The sequence below is a fragment of the Tenrec ecaudatus genome, chromosome 4, assembly GCF_050624435.1.
Source record: "Tenrec ecaudatus isolate mTenEca1 chromosome 4, mTenEca1.hap1, whole genome shotgun sequence".
In the NCBI taxonomy this organism is placed as follows: domain Eukaryota; kingdom Metazoa; phylum Chordata; class Mammalia; order Afrosoricida; family Tenrecidae; genus Tenrec; species Tenrec ecaudatus.
The window spans coordinates 56,717,031-56,740,496 of record NC_134533.1 but is presented as its reverse complement, the minus strand read 5'-3'; the positions used below and the strand labels follow the sequence as shown (position 1 = coordinate 56,740,496).

Below are 23,466 nucleotides of genomic sequence, written 5' to 3'. Positions count from 1 at the left end.
TTTTGTTTTTCATTTTTAAGCTCAAAACTTTAGGAGCAGAGTAACGATCCAAAAAACCAAATCCACTTCTGACTCTTAGTGACCTTGTGAAGGATTTCTGAGACAGCAAATCTTTATAAGAACAGACAGCCTCATCATTTTCCCTCAGAGAAGATGGCTGGTTTGAACTGCTGACCCTGTGATTAGCAGTCCAATGCTTACCCCACAGGGCTACCTAGGTTCCATGAGGGGAGTATGGGGAAGTGAGGTTGATCCCTGGACAAGACAGTCTTAAGTAGGTTTCATCACTGAAACAATATAATTTCTATACTATGGGTAGTCCCCAACTTGCAGCATATTCAAGTTAGAGCAAATTGCATTTATCACCCAGTCTTCTTTTGTTATGTTTCCTGCATCATATTGTTAGTAATCGTACTGCACGTTGCAGTGATTGGAAAGAACAGGGACTACTGCACGGTTCAAGGCGTGCGCATCGCTTATCCAATCTGTGAACTGACCAGAGCATCAGAGGAACTGGACTGCACGCAGAAGGACTCAGCATCAGGGTTGGAGGAAGGGTTCGCAACAACTTGCAAGATGCAAACCTTGCTTGCTTGCTGGGTGAAAGCAAAGAGGACTGAAAGCACTTTTTGATGGAAATCAAGGACAACAGCCTTCAGGACAGATTATAACTCAATGTAAAGAAAACACAAATCCACCCAACTGGACTAATAGACAACACCATGATAAATGGGGAGAAGATTGAAGTTGTCAAGGATTTCATTTCACTTGGATCCTGGACGCCGCAGTCAAGAAATCAAATGATGTATTACATTGGAAAATCTGCTGCACAAGCGCTTCTTTAAAATGTTGAAGAGCCAGGATGTCACTTTAAAGACGAAGGTGCCACTGGCCCAAGCCACGAAGCCATGGCGTTTTCAATCACTTCAGACACACATGAAAATTGGTCAGCAGACATGGAAGAATTCGTGTATTCAAATTGTGGTGTTGATAGAGAATAACGAAGTATGTAATCTACCAAGAGAACAAACAAATATGTCTTGGTAAAAGTGCATTAGGCAATGAGACTTCATCTTACCTACTGTGAACATGTCAGGAACCAGCAGTCCATGGACAAGGACATCGTGCTTGGTAAAGCAGAGGGTAAGTGAAAACGAGGAAGACTCTCAAAGAGACGGATTGACCCAGGGACACAGTGACTGCAGACCGAGCTAAAGCACCACAATTGTGAGGCTGGTGCAGGACCTGCAGCGTTTCCTTCCGTGTGCAGAGCATCACCATGGGTGCGAAGGGCCTGGACGGCACCTAAGAACAATAGCAACAACAACGTTACAATGTGTGATTTGCTCATGATTCTACCAGCCTCCATGTTCCCTTGCAGATGTTCAACTTTATAAATCAGTGTTCAAAAATGTTATGATTTATTGTCCTGCTTTGAAAAAAATGTAAAAAGCAAGATGAGGTCTATGACTTAAGTCAGAACGGACTTTCTGTGGCCCTCATCCGAAGAGAACTCTGTCATAAATCAGGGATGACCTGTACTAAGACAAAGATAAAGAAAAACTTAGTTGCTTGCTCCAGAAAGTAGCAGTTACTCCCATAAGATGGGGGCATGAATCAAGTAAACATTTAATTAGCAAGACTGATAGCATGCACATCGAAATACATGTCAAGATCCTAACCTCACTGCACCCACCAATCGAAAGTAATTGCCTGGTACGCTAACCAGCCCTAACAAACTAGTTTCCTGCCTTGAAAATTGCCCCTTAAAATGTCTCAGATCAAGTTTTTGTTGCTACTGCCGTCAAGTTGTTCCCATGGTGACCCTTGACTTGGGTGGTGACTGAATGCAAAACACGACCTGGTTCTGCCACACGCCCATGATTGGTTGCCATTGTAATTCATTGGTTAACTTTTTGGGAGTAGATAGTCAGGTCTTTCTTCCTAGTGTGTCTTTAGTCTGGAAGCCCCACTGATACCTGGTCGGCATCACAGGAACCTACAAACCACCAATGACAGAGGGGTGGGCACTACGTGTGAAGCAGAGTGGCCAAGAACCAACCCCGGGTCTCACACATGGACAACAAGAATTCTAATGGAACCCTCATTACTCCCTAGCCCCCTATAAGCCTCCTACCACGCTCTTCCCCGGGATGCTGTGAAGCTAAGGTCTCCCTCCCTGCACCAAGCAAAATAAACTGAAGGCTTGATTCTGGGTTCTTCTCATTGTCTTCCAGAGTCGATAGATTTCTCCAGGGCTTAGCCACCAGTGAGTGGAGATATACTCTCTCATGCTTCCCGATCATTTAGCAATAAATCACTGAATCATATTTGATAACGAACATACCCACATACACATTCAAAAGATAACCAGAAATTCTCAGAAACAATGTGACCTAGATTTAGGCTAGAAAAAAAGCCACCTTGTATAAAATACAACCCCATTTTGCTGACGCCTCAGCCCCATAATGGAGAAAAGGGTTTTATCTCATTGTGCAAAACGCTCTCATTCATTCTTTTGTTCATCCCCCTGCTTCCAAACAGTGCCCCGACTGCCCAATCCTGGATGAGACGCAAACACCCTTTATCAAACCTTTTTCAGGCAAGAGAGCAAATGGCTCCCTAATGGCCTTCTCTGGCTGCACAAACACCCAATCGGAACTTGGAAAACGTCACTTTTCAGAAGAAAAGGCAGGACCGAATCTGTGAGACCACATGGGGCCTTTCTCCCCTGGCCCTCCTAAACATACATCGTGCTTCACCTTGGCCCAGTGCTTTTCGTAACCCACTTTCCTTCCTGGGAGAGACGAAGTATTCGTGTGCTGAGAGCATCATGTCTCGTCAGCCCTTACCCACCAGATTCCAATATCTAAGTCCTGATGAACACCACGCCTTGGCTCCCCAGGGACCCCTAAAGTAGATATATCTAAAGCTTAAGTCATCCTCTCTTCCTCCAGTCTAATCAAACATGTCCATTAATTATTCCATTTCACCTACAAAACTGTCCTTCCTGAGGACAATTCTGAATGGCTCCTCTGCCTCCTTTACTCTATCCTCATCTCAGTCCAAAATTCCATCAATAAGCAAAGACTGACAATTTCACACACACACACACACACACACAATTCTCTGGTGAATGCACACTCTCACTCCATCCACAGCACTAATTGTTAGTCTGGGTACATTAGAGAACCAACTCCACAGAAACTCATATGTATATGAGAGCGTTTTATATAAAGGGTAAGTGCACATCAAGAAAACATCCCAACCAACTGCTGCCCAAGCCCACAAGTCCAACATGAACCCATTAACCCATATGTCCGACACCAATCCACAAAGTCCTCCTCCATCTCACAAAAGCCAAGCAATCACACTGACTGCAGGAGGAAAGCCAAATCAGTGAACATGTAAGCATCTCAGTGCTGGCAGGGGTCTCCGCATGGCTGCTCCAGCACCCAGGGCTCATCATGGTAGGTCCATGTGGCTTCTCCTCAGGGATGTCTTGCTGGAAGTGAGCCTTGCCAGGTGTAGCAGGGAACTGGCTAAGGCAGCTGCACCCTGGTCTGACCATCAGAAAGCAAGAGACCCAAGAACTAGAAAGGCGAGGCTCACCAAGTTATTTATCTCTTCGCCCTTCAATGAACCACACATGCGTTTCTCGGCCAGATTGGCACAATAAGCTATCTCACTAATATACCAGTTTATTTTCCACATGGCTGCTGTCATAGATCATGAGGATGCCTTGACTTCAGTCTTGCTTCTTCTAACTCATTCTTTACTTGTTCTTTCTAAATAAACTGCAGTCCTGTAAATCAAAGGAGTGACTGAACTTGCACTACTCTCTTCAGGCAACAGGAGTGTCCTTAGTGGTGTGATCGTCACCCCTTATATACGGATGCTCTAGCAAAACTCGCTCTCTTGCTCTGGACCCTGCATCGTATTCTGACCTCTGTTTGGGGGAACCTGAGATAGTATGACCAGATTTCTTCAGGCTTATGAGCCAACAACCTGTCACCTGGCCTGCTGGTTTGGGTTGGCCAGCCCCTGCCATCACATGAGTCAAGAGAAGCCTCCGGTTTGACGCTTGGATTTGGGATTTACCACTCTCCACAACAATGTTATCTCCTTCCATCCTAATGACATAACCTCGAGAGGGGAGGGGGAGGAATGAGGGGAGGGGAACCGATGTTAGAGATGATGGAGTGGGACACTTGTTTGGAAACGTTGGGCATTTGGAATGTCTTTAACCTCTGAGTCTTGGAACCAGCTTGTGCTGATCCTTCTATCCGTCCAACCTCATCTCCACTACTCAAAACTATGCCCTGTCTTCCAGAACCCTGCAGAATTTGTAACCACCCCCAATGTGCACTTCAAGATGTTTCACACCTCCAGGCCGGTGTTCACTTATCTCATTGCTTTACATGAGATGCCTTCAAGCCTCAGCCGAGCTCCTGAGGACAGACAATGTAACTCACTGAGCTCAGCAGCTCCATGTCTTTCTCAGAGGATGTACTGAGCTGGGCTGATCTGGATTTTGCTCTTATAGAAGTGGTGAGTCATTTTCTCAATTTATCCATTTGCCTTTATTGTGGCTTGTGTGCATTTTTGACATGGAGTAGTTGTTAATTTTTATGGAGTTGAGTCTATTGATCTTTCTGTGATTTCTTCTATTGATTTTGAGCTTCAACGTGAAAGGCGGGCTTTTAAGAGACTGGCCATGACTTTGGTGAGAGATTCAGCAGCCTCATCCTTTTCATTGGGAAAATGAAAACAGCATGAGGCATAGAATCAAATAAGACTTCTCAACCAGTTATTGTCAGGAATTCATGGCTCTCTTCCTTGCTTCCTGAGGGGAGGACGGTGTATGGGTCTGTGTTAGGCTTGACTCTCTAGAGAAGCAAAGTATAAATCTGGGAAAATTGTAAGTCATCAGGAATGAAATGGCATGCACAAAGATGGATACCCGGGGCATTAGTAAGCGGAAGCAGACTGGTATTGTCCATATTGAATCCAGCAACCATATGGTCTACGGTGCAAGGATGATACATTGAGGAGGAACGGCATGACATTCGCCAGCAAAGACAACACTCAGTGATAGAAAATACCCGAGTCTACAAGGAAACCAAGTAACTGCAACTATTTATTTAAATTTACATGCCAATCACCAAGGTTCAAGATAAACACATTGACGATTTTTACCAATTTCTGTAGTATCAAATTGATAGATTATGCAATCAAGTGACGGGGATGCAAAATCTGGAAACAAAGAAGGACCAGTAGTGAAAACATGTGGCAGTGATGATCGGAACAAAGCCGGAGAGCATCTGACAGAATTTTGTGAAACGAGTGACCAACTCCTTGAAAATACCTTTTTTTCACCAACATAAAGATTGACTAAACGTGTGCAGTTCACCAGAAGGAAGACACCGGCATCAAAGGGACTACATCTGTGGAAAGAAATGGCAGAGAAACCCAATATTATCAGCCAGAACCAAGCCAAGGCCATCAAGTGCTCCTACATGTGCAAATATAAGTTGAAGCTGAAGACTTGGAAGAAGTACAGTGAAGAGGCTCCGTGGGAGTGAGGATGACTTCCCGGCACTTTGCCTCTTGGGCACGTTCTCAGGAGCCGCCGTCCCTGGAGAAAGACACCATGCTTGGTGAACTGGGGTCTGTGAAAGCGAGGAAGACTCTCAGTGAGGCACACTGAGACGCAGCCATGGGCGCAAACACACGACAGTGAGAGGTCCCGTCCAGGGGGTGCTCAGTTTCCTTGTGCCCAGCTAGAGTCATTACTTTTCAGAAACACACAAATACGATCTTTCCTACTTGAAATTCCTCAGGGATTTCCCTTGTGAGTGTGTCTATATATAGTATACAGCACCACTGGTGAAAAGTAGAGCCAAGACCCAGATTTCCCAGTGACAGAACGACACTCGGTTTCAGTCATCATGACGTGCCGTCACACCTGCTCTCGGGAATGCCAAGCATCACGTCCCCTCGCTTTGACTTTTAGATACTTACAATCCTCTCTACCTTTTCAAACGAGGGCAACTTCATCACAATCCCGGCTTTTCCCTTTCCACTAGCAATTGCTTAAATTCTTGAACGGCATCTTTAAGTAAAGACCCCCGGGATCATTCCAGAATGGTGGGCTGGCATTTGTTTCTGAGACAAGATCAAGGGAGGGAAGCGACTTGCAAGTGATCATCGACCTACTACTTAGAGGGTTTTGGTCTTGATTGTAACTTGTGTTTAATTTTGAGAAAGACCAGGCTCTCTGCTGCGGCAGTTCCATCTGACTTCCCACACTTTCCCTCGGAATGACCACTCCTCTAGCCTGTCACCCTCCCCTCCCACCCAAGGGAGCCAGGCAGGACGCATCATGTTTCGGCAGCACTTGAGGAGCGCCAGGAGAGGTCTGTGAGAATAAGAGTTTCTCTTCTCTCACCTCAAGAAATGACGGGGAATTCATTCCTTTTCTCTCCCCTGCCACCCTCCTGGCCTGCTTTGTGGCACAAATGGTTAAGCATTCAGTTGCTCACCAACACATCGGAGGTTCGAGCCTACCCAAAGGTCCCTGGGGGGAAAGGGCCTGAAGATGTACTTCTGAAACCTTAGCCCTTAAAGCCCCCAGCGCACAGTGTGTCTCAGACATGCCTGCGGCCAGGAGGTGTCCGAGTCGACTGGATAGCACCTGGCTGGGCTGGGTTTGCGTTTGGCCTGCCTTGGTGAAAGATGGCTGAGCAGATGGCCCAGGCTGCCTGACTTGGTGTGGGCAGAGCAGGAAGTTTGGTTAAGACTGCCAAACCCACGCATGCTGAGCTTCTGATTTAGATGGGCTAATCAGCAGTCCCAAACCCCCGGTGGCTGTGCAGGAGAAAGACGAGGCTTTCTGTTCACTTCAAGGGTTGCGGTCTCAGAAACTGACCGGGGCAGTGCTGCCCGTCCTACACGTTGGTCGAGAGACAGACAACTCAATGGCAGGGAGTTTGAGTTTGGGTTACTGTTTCCTTGACTTTTAGAAATCATACTGTTATCGAGAGATCATTCACAATTCGCCGTGGACAGTGCGTGTCCTATAGCCACAGAGTTGTGCCATCATCACCTCAATCAACGCGAGACCATTTCATCACCCTAAAGTGGGTGTGTGTGTGTGGGGGGGGAGAGTGTGGACACATCGGACTGCTCACGCGAGGCCTGCGCTTTGGAAACCACCAGCCGCTCCGAGCCACGGAGACTTTCCACGTCTACCAAGAGTGGCAGTCTCAGAAACCCGTGGGGCAATCCTACACTGTCCTAGAGGGTCGCTATGAGTCACAATCCACTCGATGGCAGTGAGATTTGAGAAAAAGGAATCTCACACCTTTATTTATTTATCCACCCCGCATTTCTAATCTCCCTAGCCCTACCTCGGATTTACTTTCTGTCCCCACAGATTGACCTGTGCTGGACACTCGCATAAATGGAATTGTGTCACATGCGGTCTTTTGTGACTGGTTTCTTTCATTTAACATACGCTTTCAAGGACCCTCCGGGTTTGGGACGTATTGGAACATCATTCCTTTTTACTGCAGAGCAATATTCTATTGGATGGATACACCACACTCTATTCATCAGCTAGGGGATATTTGGGTTGTTTCCTCATTGGGGCTATTCTGAATAATCTCATTGTAAATAATCACTTGCAAGTTTTTGTGTGGACATATATTTTCTTTTCTTTTAATAAAAAACATTTTATTGGGGGCTCGTGCAATGCTTGTCACAATCCATCCATCCATCCGTCGTGTCAAGCACATTTGTACATTTGTTGCCATCATCATTCTCAAAACATTTGCTTTCTACTTGAGCCCTTGGTATCAGCTCCTCATTTCCCCCCTTCTTCCCTGCTGCCCCCTCCCTCATGAACCTTTCATAATTCATAAATTATTATTATTTTGTCATATCTTACACTGTCCAATGTCTCCCTTCATCCCTTTTTCTGTTGTCCATCCCCCAGGAAGGAGGTTTTATGTAGATCCTTGTAATCGGTTCCCCTTTCTACCCTCCCTTCCTCCACCCTCCAGGTATCGCCACTCTCACCCCTGGTCCTGAAGGGGTCTTTCCTGGATTCCCTGTGATTCCAGTTCCTATCTGTACCAGTGTACATCCTCTGGTCTAGCCAAATTTGTAAGGTAGAATTGGCATCATGATAGTGGTAGGGAGGAAGCATTTAAGAACTGGAGGAAAGTTGTATGTTTCATCATTGATACTCTGCACCCTGACTGGCTCGTCTGCTCCCCATGTCCAGTTGCCTACAGATGGGCTTTGGGTCTCCACTCTGCACTCACCCTCATTTGCAATTATATGATTTTTTTATTCTTTGATGCCTGATACCTGATCCCTTCGACACCTCATGATCACACAAGCTGGTGTACTTCTTCCATGTGGGCTTTGTTGCTTCTGAGCTAGATGGCCGCTTGTTTACCTTCAAGCCTTTAAGACCCCAGACTCTATATCTTTTGATAGCTGGGCACCATTAATGGACATAGATTTTCAATTCTCTTCTGTATTTATCTCACAGTGGAATTGCTAGATCATATTTTCTTGATGTTTTAACTCAAAATCAAACATACACCTAATTAGACAAGGTGTAGCATTTTATAAATAATAAGGCACTTTAATGTGAGGTTTAATTATAAGTGACTTCGGGGATATCAAATCCCCCATTTCAGTCCACCAATGTGAAAAATCGCTTCTTATGATACACTTAATACAGTGCTAGCACCAGGGAAGGCCCCCAGTGACACAGCGGTGCAGTGCTCACTGCCAATCTAAAGGCTGGAGATGCCAAGCCACCGGCCACTTCGTGGAGGAGAAGACTTGAGCTGTTGAAGCCATTTGGGCTCACACTGTTTACCTCTTCCCACCACGAAGTGGAAACAAGCAGTGAGTGGATCCAAAAGAAAGAAAAGACCGGATGACTTGCTTCGCTAAGGTTCCCGGCTTGGGAACCGCTGTGGGGCAGTGCTACTGCGTCTGTGGGATCTCAGTCGGGTGTGCGCGGACTAGACTGCACAACAGGCTCTGCAGGGAGGATGGGCTTGTAAAGACCTGCAGAGGACCAAGGTAAGTCCCTAACCCGGAGCATTTACTGTATATGAAAAGAAGTAGCATACATGGGTCCTTATTCTGCCCACTATGAGCGTAGATCCTGACCAGTATTGCTGCCCTAGGAGGGGCTCACCTCACTGACTGCAGGAGACTCTGGCTCATAGCAAACCTATCGGCCTGGGTTCCCATGCGTCTCTGAGACGGTACATCTTTGTAGGAACCACAAGCCTCGCATCTCGCGAGCGGCTGGTAGATTGAAACTGCCGGCTTTTGGTTACCAGCCCAGCACTCTGCCGCCAGGGCTTCTTGACCCACGAGGTAGATCCTACTGTTCTGCTTCTTCCACAGAGACCTTCGGTAACAGGCCGAGGTCGTGCAGCTTGTCTGCCAACACAGGTCTGGCTGCTTGACTGTTCTCCCGAGCGGTGCCTCTAGCAACAGCGTGGCACAGGAATTCAGAGTGTGTCGTCTGGAGTTGCACATCCTCTCTGGAGTGCTGCCTCTGTCACTTGACCTTGGGCAAGTGTATCATCCTTTCTCAGCCTCAACTGCCTAGTCTAGAGAGAGGGGCTCATCCAAGTACCAGCTTTGTAGGGTTGCTGTCTCTAAGGATTAAGTGAAATAAGCATCTGCAGCGTGCTTGCTATGTAGTGAACACTCAGTAACCATAGATGATTGCTGTAAACTCTAGAAGCAAAGCACCACTTGTGCTCTTGATGTATCTTAAGGACTGTCAACTGTTGCAATTTGTCTCAGTGGGAAAGAGAAACGTCAGGCTCAACTGCAGAAACACTAAGCCTGTTTGCCCCTTTCATCTAAATTCTATCCATTAACAAGTGATGTCTGAAAAGCTGGTTTCTGCTTATCTCTTCTTCGTCCACCTACAGTGCTGTCCGAGAACCCGATGCAGGGTACCAGTTTGTATTCCATCAGTGTCTCATCAAGAAAGGGCCTCACGCAGGCTGGTCTTTGGGTGGATTTAGAACCTGGCACCCAGGAGATGGGGCTAGCAGGAAAGAGATCCAGACACCCACAGAGGTGTCAGCCAGGCAGTCTCCTGCTGAAGGGAAAGGCTCTGAATTGTGTGGTGCATTTCAGCATGAATGCGTTTTGTCCTTGGTAACTTGAGGGGATTGGCACTGCCTTGGGGTCAGCCTGACACGGGATGGAGGAGGCTCAGGGTGCAATGTGACTCGTCACGTTGAGGACAGTTGTCTCCCACGGCAACGGGTTACTGGGCAGCAGGAGGCAGCAAAGTGGGGGAAAGCATTCAGAGGATGGGTCAACAGGGAGCCTTTCTTTGCATATTTAACCAGCCCCAGATGCGGCTCCTTGGTTTGAGAATGCGTTAAATGATCAGCATTCTTGACTCTGCTTGCTCCAGAGGGAAGATGAGTCGAGGTGGGTTTCGTGCCACTTCTATGAAAGTCAGACATTTAAGCAACCAGGCTGTGAAGGAGCCAGTCCCACGTGACATTGAGTTTACAGACATACATATATAAATACTGTGCGTATCCCAGTGACTCTCCCTAAGAGTCCCTCAAACTTCTGTAGTCAATGCTTAATAAATATTCATCCCCTCTCTCCTCACTGCCCCCAATGAACTCCTCTTAGCAACCTAAATGCATTTATTATAACTACTGGCACATATCTGTCTCTAGCTACCAGCGTGTGTCTTTAGGGTGACGAGGGGCTGTGTGCCGATCTCTTAATGTACCCAGGGCCTAACATAGGGCCCAGTATCATAAGATATGCTGAATAAATGTGGCTGGATAGAATTTTATATAACCCTTTGATTTGGGCTTCCATTTAATTTAATTATCACATCAAGACTGCACAACCAGTTTTTTTTAATTCCTAATTTAACAGGTGAGGAAACTGAGGGGCAGAGAGGTTAAATGACCTGCCCAAGGCCAAATGGTTGGTGGAACTAGAATTAACTTTCAAGATGAACATCTGATGGGCAATTAAGGTTCTCATAAAAATCAATCAACCTATTATCACATTAAGGCCCTAACTAGGACGGCTGAAAGAAAATGCCTGAAGCTTCCAGGAAGTTCAATATCATCAAAGAGCTTACATTAATTGCCTTCAGGCCCGTGGAACAGAGCTAAGTGCTATAAAAGGTAAACCACACAGATGGCGTGGCCCTCCCGTGAGTTTTGAAAAATAAAAAGCTAGATGTAAAGGATAATTATATATAAGAGGAAGATTAACACCACGGTGAACTTGAATCAAACTGAATGTGAACTTGATGGGTGTCAGTGCTCCGATGACAGGAGTGGGTCATTCCTTCATGGTCTTCCCAGCACCCTGCACAGGCCTGGGACAAAGCTGGTGCTCAATAATTGCTGCTTGATAGATTCCGTGTAAAATACATAGGCCACTGAAGCAAAACGCATAGTATACAGTCAGACATTTACCAAAGGAACTAGAGTCAAAATGAACCCATTGCTCCTCGATGGCTTTCCCACCCTTGCGTCAGACCTGGCAAAACGTGTCAGGACTTTGCTTCCTTGGGTTTGAGAGAACATCGTTATGAGCTATGCTGAGTCCTCTTAATTGGCATCCGCTTTGGGCTAGCAGTTGTTGCTCTGGCCATGGGCACAGGATGGGTGGTCCAGGGTGGGTTGTGTGACCACTCCCCACTCCCCCACAGCCAGAGGAATGGGAAAGTACATTAGTTCATACAGTAATAATATCACGTCTTATCCACACTCCCTGCAGAGAAGCCACCAGACAGAGGAGGAAAACATAGGATGGAGGTAGAACCTCTCGGAGTTCAAAGGCCCTAGTGAAAGGCTTGCTGCCAAGGCCAGAATATAGGGCTGATACTGATTCATACCTGCTATTTTAAGTGGACTTGGTTGTGCATAAAAGGTAGGAGCAGAGGAGGCTGAAGGGGCTTCGGGAACCCTGACTATGCGGACAAGGTGGGAAGGAAGAGTCCACTGAACAAAGGTTTAACACCTGCTTCAAGGTAGGACTGTGGTAAGGTAATGGAAATAGACAGAAGTAAGCTCCAAGGAATCGTAATCTAGAGGGGAAGTCAGACACAGACCTAAACAGTAGAAAGTCTGTGTGCTTGGAGGGAAAAATCAAGAGCAGTGTTTTCCAAAGTGAATGAATGATACTGCCTTCTAGACTTGGGGGTGGGTGTGCGCGGTGGTGGTGGTGGCGGTGGGGGGGGGGGCGGTGGAGGGGCGGTGGTGGCGGGGGGCAGTGGTGGTGGTACTGGAAGGATCCAGGAGAGCTGCAGAAGCAGATTCTTGTGCTGAATCTGTGTGGTGGGGTATAGTGTGGATGTCTTTAATTGCTGGGGTGGGCACTTAGTAATTTTTGTATTTTCTAAAAAGGAGTGCTAGGCAAAATAAGTCTGGGAACTGAAGGATAGAGTATTACAAATACAAGAGAGGGCCAATGAAAAACAGCCAGCTACTGAAAACTAGTTTGTGCCAGTAGTCCATGAGTGTGAGATTCAAGTACTACGTAGTCATGCAGTCCTATGTAAACTTCAGTTGACTCATCTATAAAGTGGGTATAACACACATTCTGACAACATGTTCTGAGGATTAAAATGAGACTATTATGTAAGGGACCCTTGGTGATATAATCGTTCTATATTCAGCTGCTAACCAATAGGTCAGCTAATCAAACCCATCAGTGGCCGTGTGGCAGAAAATACCCAGTTATATTCTCCCATAGATATTATAACCTAAAGACCGAGAACCAAAAATCATATCATTGTGAATGAGGGGGCGGGGAGTATGGAGTGGAGACACACAGCCCATCTGTAGGCAACTGGACATCCCCTTACGGAAGGGTCTCAGGGAGGAGATGAGCCAGTCAGGGTGCAGTGTAGCAAACAATGAAACATATAATTTTCCTCTAGTTCTTTAATGCTTCCTTCCCCCACCCTACTATCATGACCCCAATTCTACCTTACAAACCTAGCTAGATAAGAGCATGTACGTGGGTACAGAGAAGAACTAGAAACACAGGAATCCCAGACAGATAACCCCCTTGGGACCATTATTGAGACTAGCCATACCAGGAGAGTAAGGGGAAGATGGGAGAAGATAGGGGGCACCAGTTACAATGATCTACATTTAACCCTCTCCTAGAGGAATGGACAATAGAAAAGTGGGTGAAGAGAGACATTGGTCTGTGTAAGACATGAAAAAGTAATAATGATTTCTAAATTATCAAGGGTTCATGAGGGAGGGAGGTGAAACAAATGAAAAGCTGATACCAAGGGCTCAAGTAAAAAGAAACTTTTGAAAATAATGATGGCAACAAATGTACAAATGTGCTGGACACAATGGATGGGTGGATTGTGAAAATAGTTGTACAATAAAATCCCCCAATAAAATGATTCAAAAAAAGAAAGAAAGAAAGAAAGAAAAGAAATGGGAAAGTAGTTAAAAACTAAATTTTAAAATGAAAAAGAGAAGATTATAGCTTAACTAATTTTAAAAGATAGTTCTAGAAGACTCAACCAGAACTATAAGGCATCAAAAGCATATGAAAGGATTCCAAATTGGCACTGAAGGAACAAAGCACTCTTTATTTAAAGATGATATCATTTTATACATTAAAAAACCCCAAAGACTTAATAAAAAAATTGTTGGATCTAATTGAAAAAATTGGCAAAGTAGCCGGCTATTTAAAATCAACATCCAACAATCAATTGGATTCTTGTATATGAAAGAAGAGGATTCTCAAAAGGAAATTAAACAATCATACCATTTACAATAACTACCCAAAAGATAAAATTCTTAGGAATAAATTTAGCTAGAGAAACAAAAGACTTATACAAAGAAAGCTATAAACCACTTTATACATGAAAACAAGAGCCTTACAGGGATGGAAGTATGTCCCGTGTCCATAGACAGAAAGATTTAATGTAGGGGTAAAGCCAACATTACTAAAAGCATTCTATAAATTCAATGCAGTTCCTATTTAAGTCCCAGCATAACTCTTCAAAGAAATGGGAAAGCAAATCAACAACTTCACATGGAAAGGAAAGAAACCCAGGACAAACAAAGCACTACTAAAGCATAGACACAAAGTAGGAAGACTCTCTAAACTCAATTAAAAAACTGATTACTTAGAAAAATAATTAAAACTGCTCAGTATTGGTATAATGATAGATTTGTAGATCAATAGATTAAAATGGAGAAACCAGAACCAAGCGCCTACAAACACCTGATTTTTTATAAAGGATTAACACTTGATCTCCATCTGCAAAACAATGACACAGGACCATAATTCACACCATGTCCAGAAACCAACTCAAGATGGATTAAAGAACTAAATATAGACCCTGGAATCATACCAGTCAGAAATGGAAAAACTTGAGGGCCTGAATACAAGACATAAATACACTACCAAATATAATGAAAAACACCCACATCACAGAAGACAGAACAGAGGACTGGGACCTGGTAAAACTATGATATTTATATACTCAAATAACTTCATAAAATGATTTTTTAAAAAGACCCACAAGTTGGCGGGGGATTTGTTTTGTTTGTGTTTTAAGTGAAGAGAACTGTTGTTATTGTTTTTGTTAGGTGTCACCTTTTCAGTTCAACCCGTAGCAACTCTGTGCACAACAGATGTTGTATGGTATTTTATGGTATTCAATATATTTGATGTCCAACTTTCACATGCAAATGAAGCAATGGAAAATGCCATGCCTTGGGTGAGGTGGATCTTGCTCCTCAAACATCTTTGCTTTTCAGTACTCTAAAGAGGTCTTGTGCAGCAGACTAATGACCTAGTGAACCATGTAGATTAAGCCTTTGGTGGATCCCCTCGGACCATGGAGCAGGGGTGTGCACAGCCTTGCTGCCAGGCAGAGTGCTTCATTGGAAAGTGGATCACTGCAGATGCAGTTAGGTTAAAAGGTAGCACCTTATCATTTGATTCTTTTAAAATTTATTCTAGTTGTTAATATTTTCAGCTTTCTTTTCAATTGTGGTTTTAAAATCGTTTGCTTTGTTGTTGTTTTTAGTTTTCTCTGTTTGTTTTATTTTTTAAATATTTTTCTATATATGGGATCCAGAATAGGTAAATCTATAGAGACGGCAACTGGACTAATGTTCCTTGGGAGTATGGCAGGGAAGTTGGAGAGAAATAGGGAGTTAATCACGATGAGTCCAAGGATGAAGAAATTGTTCTAAAATTGACTGTGGTGATGAGTGTATGACTCTTCTTGAAATGATTAAGTGATTGGCTTGTATGACAGGTGAACTGTATGCCAATAAAACTGTTAAAAATAATAAAGAAAAAGAAAGTAGAAACACATATGACCCTGCAGTCTGTCTACTTGGTATGTCCTCCGAGGAAATAAAGAGCTAGATGCTAACAGATGGATGCACCGTCATGTTTACAGCGATTTCTAGAACAGACAGAAAAACATCGATTCAGGACTGGATGCTTGGCTCACACGTAATCCTAGCTCCAGTCTAAGAACAATTAGCTCTTACAACATGGCCCTGATCAATACCCGCCCTCATTCATGAAGGAAGCACAGGACATATAGATGTTATAGCAAAGAGTGGTGGAGACATTAGATGGTGCCCAGCTTCAGAGAGAATAGCATCTGGGGTCTTAAAGGCTTGTTTTCAAACAAGCAACCATCTCAGTGAGGTGTCAACGAAGCCCACATGGAAGAAGTACACTAACATCTGTGAGCCATGTATTTAAAATTTTCTAATCCAAATTCAAAGAAGGGAATAGTGTCAGAGCTCAAATTGTGAGACTCTGGTGAAGCCCAAAATATATTTCTAGGATCTACACAGGGAATAAGCCTCCTGTGATTTCCTTCTAACCACAATTGAGGCATAGGAATAACCTGGTGATCTGACGCAGAGTGTGGGAAAGATGACGATAGTAGATTAAAATGGTCAATCTGACCTGGTCGGTTAAAACCGTGTCACTGACTTCTCTTCTGATACACTTGGGGCCTGAACTGGTTTTTCACAGTTTCTGCTGTTTTGCTTTTTCATATTGGTATTTGTCTCTGATGTACTTTGTCGTTGTTGGTTGCCCTCTTGGCTCTGTGTTTTTCTGTGTTTTTGGTGCATGAAACCTAGGATTGATGAACTACAGAGACAACAGCAGGATAAGGGTTTCTGGAGGTGTGATGGAGCGGGGCCAAAGGAGAGCTGATACCAAGGGTTCAAGAAGAAAGATAATATTTTGAAACTGATTTTGGTAGCAATTGTACAACACTACAATGATCGAAGTATGGAATCGTATGATGTCTGGATTAACTCCTAATAAAATGGTTAGAAAAAATATGGAAACAAGCGAAAACCACGTGTATGGAAGAATGGATTAATAAACTCTGGGACATGTACACAATGGAATGCTATTCATCTCTAAATAAGCGTGATGAGATTGTCAAGCACCTCATGACATGAGCAAAATTTGAAGACGTTTTAAGGAGAATTATTCAATCTCATAAAGATAAGTATTTCATGATTCCATTATTACAAAGACAAAATAAAACAACAAAAACTGTTTTTATGCTGAAGTAAAAAACTGAAGATTTCAAAGAGGTGGTTCTGGGGTAGTGGGAAGAGGAGAGGAGAGGGACAGGAAGGGAAAGAGGGGGTGAGTGGGGAAAATAAAGAAGAAATAGTCACACATGTGGGGGTGGGGGAGGTTACTGGGACACTAGCACGACATAGAGCATGCTTTTCTTTGTAGATGGTATACGCCACAAATAAAAAGGCGGTGTATTTAAATGAAAAATAAATAAATATTTAAAGTAGAAGGGTCACAGCCTTTAAAGAAAACAACAAAACTCTCTGGATTCTTTATTCAGAAGATCCGAACACTGGTCTTAGTGGTTATAAAAGGAGGAAATATGAAATTGAAATCTAATTCACCTCTTTTGTGGCATGTGAGCTAGTAACAAGCAAACAGGAGATTACAGGCTAGGAAGCCCTACAGGGCAGTTCTACCCTACCCTATAAAGCCACGCTGAGACCACAGCAACATGTGAAGAATTTAGCAGATGGCCTGACATAGCAAGTGCCCACTGAATATTCATTGCTGTAATACTTAACTAGGTGGCATCAGTGGTTCAGCGGTACAATTCTTGTCTTCCAGATGGGAGACCAAATTCGGACTCCTGGTCACCATTCGCAGCCACCACCTACCGGTCACTATGGCTTTTGTATTACTTGGATGCTGAACTGGTTTCAGCAGAGCTGCCAGACTGAAAAAGACCTCGCAATCTATTTCTGAAAATCAGCCCATGAAAACTCCATAATCACCACCCACTAGGGGAGTGGTGCCGGACGGGGGGAAGCATTGGTTCTGCTGTCTGGCGCCAGGAGTCCAAGATGGACTCCACCACTGTTAACAGCGGCATGACAGCTCTTGCTCCTCCAACTCCTGCTGGCCCAGCACTGTGCTCCGGGCTTCGTCCATGCTGTTTAATTTTTACATACTCTTCACCAGCCAGTTATATTTACCCTGACTTAATAAGTGAGGAAATTGAGTCCCAGAGTGGTTAAGTATCATGGATTGCAAATATCTGATTCAGGACTCCTCCAGATCTGTTCGGCTGCAAACCCTGCTTCCTAGTCACCACAGCCATTATCTTACAGTTGGTTCTGATGCTGAGCGCCCGTGCTGGCCAATGTAGGAGTACGTCACAGGGCTTCAAAGGCTGGAGGCGGCAGAAGCAGACAGCCTAACCTGTGAACCACCCTTTAGAAGAGCCATGCTCAACACTGGTCTTTGTGTGGGGTGGGGGAATGGTTTGCAGCGGTTCTAGATTGCGCTTGCTTACATTTCATCACTAGTAATAAGCACTACACACAAGGCTGGAATGCCCATTTTGCTGATGTTTTCATTCTCAGATGGTCATTTGCTGATGTCTAATGTTATGATTTAGTGTCCCAAACCCTGTCACATAGCAGGGGATGGCCTGGGGTGGACAATGAAGCTGGTGTCTGCACTGGAAGTCATAACGGGTGGAGTTGGGTGACGTTCCATTCTAACGACAAGGACTTTGGAGACTCACATGTGCTTGAAAACCTTCCAGCTCCTCTCACTTCGTGTTCGGCCCCTGCAGCTGACTCCACTGCTAACCAGGCTGCAACGCGGTCGATTGTGATTGTTGAGCCTTTCCTACCATCAGACGCATCAGCTGTTCATTTGAAGCGATGTTCAACTTTCGCACACTCTCACACTGGTGCTGCAGGTAACGCCCAACAATCTGAGTACCAAAGATGGCATGGCCAATAAATTCTATCCTCAAAAGAAGGCGAGGAAGGCTCCATACATGGACAAACAGACGAAGATCCATAAAGTCTCTGAGAATGGAAAGTCATCAGATACCACATGTGAACGTGGTGGCCGCCTTCACTGGCCGGGGCCGAGGAGTCTGCGAGCTGATCCAGCCCCTGGGCTCAGCGTTCGAGTTCCCTGGGCCCCTGTCACAGTGGAGCGAGCGCTGCTGGCAGGTGCCGCTGGCCAGGAGGTCAGGAAACGGCACCTGCACCGGTGACACCGTGTCTGCCAACTAGTGGAAGACACCGAACACAGGCCCAAAGAGAACCTGGAGCTCTTTGCAGGAACTTGGAGGGTGGGGCGACCTGGGATTCATCAAGAAATCCATGGCCTGTCATCCACTCTTTCCTTCAGGACTGGCTGTATAGGCATCCCCTGAAAACAGGAAGAGAAATTGCGAGACAAGAAGGAAGCTGAACCGGAACTTGGTGTTATGGTAGCTCCCCATGCAATCAAATTACCAGAAGAGCCCATCACAGGTGGGGTAAGTCCTGGCATGAGATAAATGGACTTGACACTGTCGGGGCACCTATGTCTGTGGTGAACTTGGAGAAGTCTAAGACCAGAAGATACAAGTACTGGTTAGCCATGCAGGCAGCCAAGGAAATGGCCTCCCCAAGCCCCCAGATGTTCTGACCTGCCTTCTGCCCATGGCAGCCAGATGCCTTCAGACTCTAATGTTCTTCAGGGCAGAATCAGGAGCAGTGGAAGGAAGGTGGACCAGCACACTGACCGCACTCCCAGCTCTGAATAACTGCAGGATTTTAGAGCGCGTATAGGGACATCAGACTAAACTGCACATCCATTTGAATGATCCATATTTATCATTTCTTTCTTGTCCTGTCTTCACAGATGTCCTTATTGGGATAATCCTGCTGAAAATGCACCAAACTGAAGTTTGATTAGCTGGACAGCAGTGGACTGAGGCAATCTAGAACCCCCCTGTAGCCTCTTCCTGGGTCGGAGTGCTTGGGAACAAACAGGAAGAGCTACTCGATGTCTTTAGGGTTTGAATTGTTCTTATCACCCAAGCCAAACATTTGTTTCTCAAACAAATAAAGAGGCTATGCTCTTCGTTTTTAAAAAACAAACAAAACATGTGGAAGGGCAGTCTCATTCCACACTTCGGACAGTCACTCTGGATAAACTTCTGGAGGCAAGTGAAGGATCGATTGGCATGCTATCAACAATGTTTACAAAGAGGAGGCAAAAGCCAATCCAAGAGCTGGAGACGCTACTGATGACTTGACTGGAAGACCAAATCCAGAAGAAGATTCCTAGGAAGCGCACAGCCTTTTTGGAAACCCGAATGAATGACAAGAAGACCGCCAGGCATACTTTCCTGCCACCGAATGCTGATTTCATGGCTTGAACGCAGATTGGGCTTGACCAACATGCGTAACTAGAGAAGCAGGAAATGCTGATGTTGAAGATGCCAAATAATCCAAGGATGGTCTGGGCAAGATGATGCAAGATGAAGAACACCTACCAGGGCAGATCATGTAATATTTACAGCACCCAGAGACAAATGAAGATCAGATTTATAAAGATACTGATAAGAAAATCCAATGATAACGAAACCTTTTGATAAACAAGATATTTCACTAACATTAAAACTGACTTACAATTGAGTTCTAGAAACAGAACCCCATCATGAGTGGGAGGGGGTGGGGTTGAGTTGTGTTTTGAACCAGGCAGGGCATATTTGACTCTAGAACAAAGTGGGCAATAGCCATCCCCTGGGAGGCACTGGAATAATCCGGAGGGGCAGGGAAGGGGGGGGCAGGAGGGTCAGGAGAGGGGAGGAGGTCTGGGGGGCTGCAAAAGCAGATACCTACACTTTATCCTGGATTATGGGCTATCATACAGAAGTTCTTCATTTGGGGGAAGTTCTGAGTATTATTTTTTTTTCCTGAGAACAGGGCTGTGACGCTAAATAAGTTTTGGAAGCTCTGCTCTCGGTGTGTATTTTGTCCTGCTCCAACCTGTCTAGCTCTGGTGAAGAAGTTTTCTCATTTCTCTCTCTGCTTTCTCTCCCCACCCCTTTTCTTTGCCATTCTTGGTCTTCTTTCTAATTGGTATCTCAAGGGCACTGCTGCTCATTTTCATAATCAGATTATAATTTACTCAAAGGGGACTATGAAAAAAGAGAGGAATACAGATCTGGGAAAGGAGCACTTAACCTCACTAATCAGCAAAGAAATGCAAACGAAAATAGCAATGGTATTAAATTAGGGAGGGAAATGTGAAGTGAGAAAACCCAAGTCCACAGGGAAGGGGTTCCAATGTCCTGAGGCAATGTAAGTCGGTCCAGCCTTTGGGACGGGCCACTTTGCTGTAGGAAGGAATGACCATAAAGGGGGTGTTTCCATTTGATAGTCATTCTCTCTCTTAAGACACAGTGAGAGAGCTGCTTGGAATTTATCCCGACTCTGTGATGAAAATTACTTTCTTCTCATGGGAGTTCCACTTGAGAAAGGGCTGCTTGTGACTCTTTACTATCCCCAAGCCTCAGTTAATTTGTCATCTCTCCCGTGGGGCTGGTTGGAAGAGGCTAGCTCTGCTACAAGGTTGTATTCATCACCCTTCCCCCAGAATCCTGGGTCTCCAGAGGAGGCCCAGGTGGGCATAGGGGCTTATTTGAACACTAAGGCTGCTGCTGCTGCTGCTGCTTTTTGATTGTTGTTGAAAATATACACAGCAAACCAGACCGCAATTCAACAATTTCCAGATGTACAGTCACTGACATGGACTCCATTCCTTAGGTTCTGCAATCATACTGATTATCTGAATTATTCCTCCACTGGTGACATAAACCTGCTCCCTGAAGCACCCTATCTAACCTTTGTTGTCCACAAAGGACACTTCTTAAAGGCGAGGTACTCATGTCCTGATGTGTGATACTAGTGTTAGGAAACCCTGGCTTTCTTCATAGCAGAGACTTCCCGGTTCATTGAGTTGGTTTCGACTCATAGTGGTCCTATAGAACAGAGTAGAACTGCCGTGCGGGGTTCCGAGACTGTAAGTCTTTATGGGAGTAGAAAGCCTCATCTTTCTCCTGAGTAGTGGCTGGTCATTTGGAACTGCTGATCTTGTGGTTAGCAAACCAGTGCATTTCCGACTACACTGCCAGGGCTCACCTTCAATGCCCTTTGCTTCTCTGGCTTCCCCATCACTCCAGCGTGGGATAGGGGGATGATACAGTCATGTCACTTCCTGGAGGATTTGGCCACAGCACTTCTGCCAAACCCTGAGTTCCAAAGACTTTCTTTATCCCCTATCCCCTGCCCCCTACCCTGATGCTGGATCCCACCCACTCTCTAGCAATCCAGAGGGCCTGAGCCAATGAATCATGGTCATGACCTTTCCCTAAAACCTCCTTGGGCTGGTCACTTCCATTCTTGATGCCTTCTAGGTATTGGGAAGTATACTTTTAAATTTAAGTGTGCTTAGCTCTGACCGGGGGTGGGGGTGGGGAAGGAGGCAGTTAGGGAGGTCAGGGAGCACAGGAGCTAAGCATTCTTCTGGATCTTCCATGACCTGATATTGACGTTTTCTTCAAGTCCCTGCTCTTCCACCCCCCATAAAGAAGCCCAAGTAGTAAAGCTGTCAGGATGCTTTCTAAAAGGAAGATGTGCTGAATGGAAGTCTGTTAGTGCCTCTTAAACAAAGAGGAGAAGGGAGGCTCTGTGGGAGTTTCTGCCATTGCCAGGGCGTGTGAGCAGAGGATGGGACTGGCAGGAAAAGGACACTGCCATGATTGCAGTTGCTGATGTTCCCAGAGATGAGGGAAGAACAGGAGGAAAAAGCTTTTCTCCTAAATATAAAACCCACCGCCATCTTAACAGAAAGGAGAGGTTCTGTTAGTCTTGAAGAAGCAATCTTCCAACAGCCATGTGAGAAGACCAAACCTCAGCCACCATTCTGATTTCAATCCCTGACTAGAGGACCCAACAAAATGCTGGGACTCCTGAACTATGGAAACTATGAGATAATGTTCATTGCTTTGAACCCAAAGTTTGTGACAACTTGTTATACACTTAGGAAACTAATGTAAGTGATAAACTTGTTTTTCAAAAATACTGTTAACAGTAAAGCTGTCTAATGGAATCATTGGCACATTGCTGTGCTGGACCACATAGACCAGAGTACCAATCCTTCTGAAAGATGACTGGTCACTACAAGATAAAACTCCTTTCCCATTCAAATTCTTTTCTGTAACTAAGCCTAGTGTGATAATGACATAAGTTGGTGTCAATTTGAGAGGATTGGGAGTAAAGGGGTAGAGTCTGGCCTGTCAATCCAGAGGTAGCCAATAAAACCTTTTTGTGGGCATGGCCTTCTCCTGAGGATTCTTGGAACTCCTGTATTTTCTTCTTGGAGGCAGGAAACACTTCTCTCTCTCTCTCTCTCTCTCTCTCTCTCTCTCTCTCTCTCTCTCTCTCTCTCTCTCTCTCTCTCTCTCTCTCTCTCCCTGCTGACTTCCTGTGAGACATCCCTGAGGGGAAGCCACATGGACCTACCCTGATGCAGTCCTGGGACATGGAGAAGTCATGTGGAGACCCCTGCCAGCACTGTGATGCTTACAATGCCACTGGATCCAAAGACTTCCTACCCACTGGCCTGTGATCATCCTGCATTCAGCATCATTGCATGTGTTGTGTGAGCCTGAAGAAGACTTTATAGATTGGTACCAGACATATGGGATAATATTGGACTTATGGGCTTGGACCAGACTGGGTTGGGATGTTTTCTTAATGTACAATTTCCCTTTATATAAAACTCTCTCTTATACGCATATGGTGTCTATGAATTTGTTTCTCTAGTCTAGCCAGACTAACACACCTAGCAAGCCAACCCAACTCAGTAGCTCCTGGAAGCAACTAAGTACTTTAAGGAGCACTGCAGGGTGAGGAGAGTGCAGGCTTCATTCTGGACCTGCAGTTAGAAACAGGCAGCCACTGTGATGGGAGGATATTTTGAAATATGTACATGTCCTCTCTCCCACCCCCAGAGTGAACCTTTCCCTATTCTCACGAAACCATCTGAGTTCCT

At 45.1% G+C, this 23,466-nt stretch overlaps 1 pseudogene; it reads left to right on the top strand.

Moving 5' to 3' along the window:
* The first annotated feature begins 5,459 nt into the window (after window positions 1-5,459).
* On the top strand, window positions 5,460-19,047 carry LOC142445822 (large ribosomal subunit protein bL9m pseudogene; annotated as a pseudogene).
* The last annotated feature ends 4,419 nt before the right edge of the window (window positions 19,048-23,466 follow it).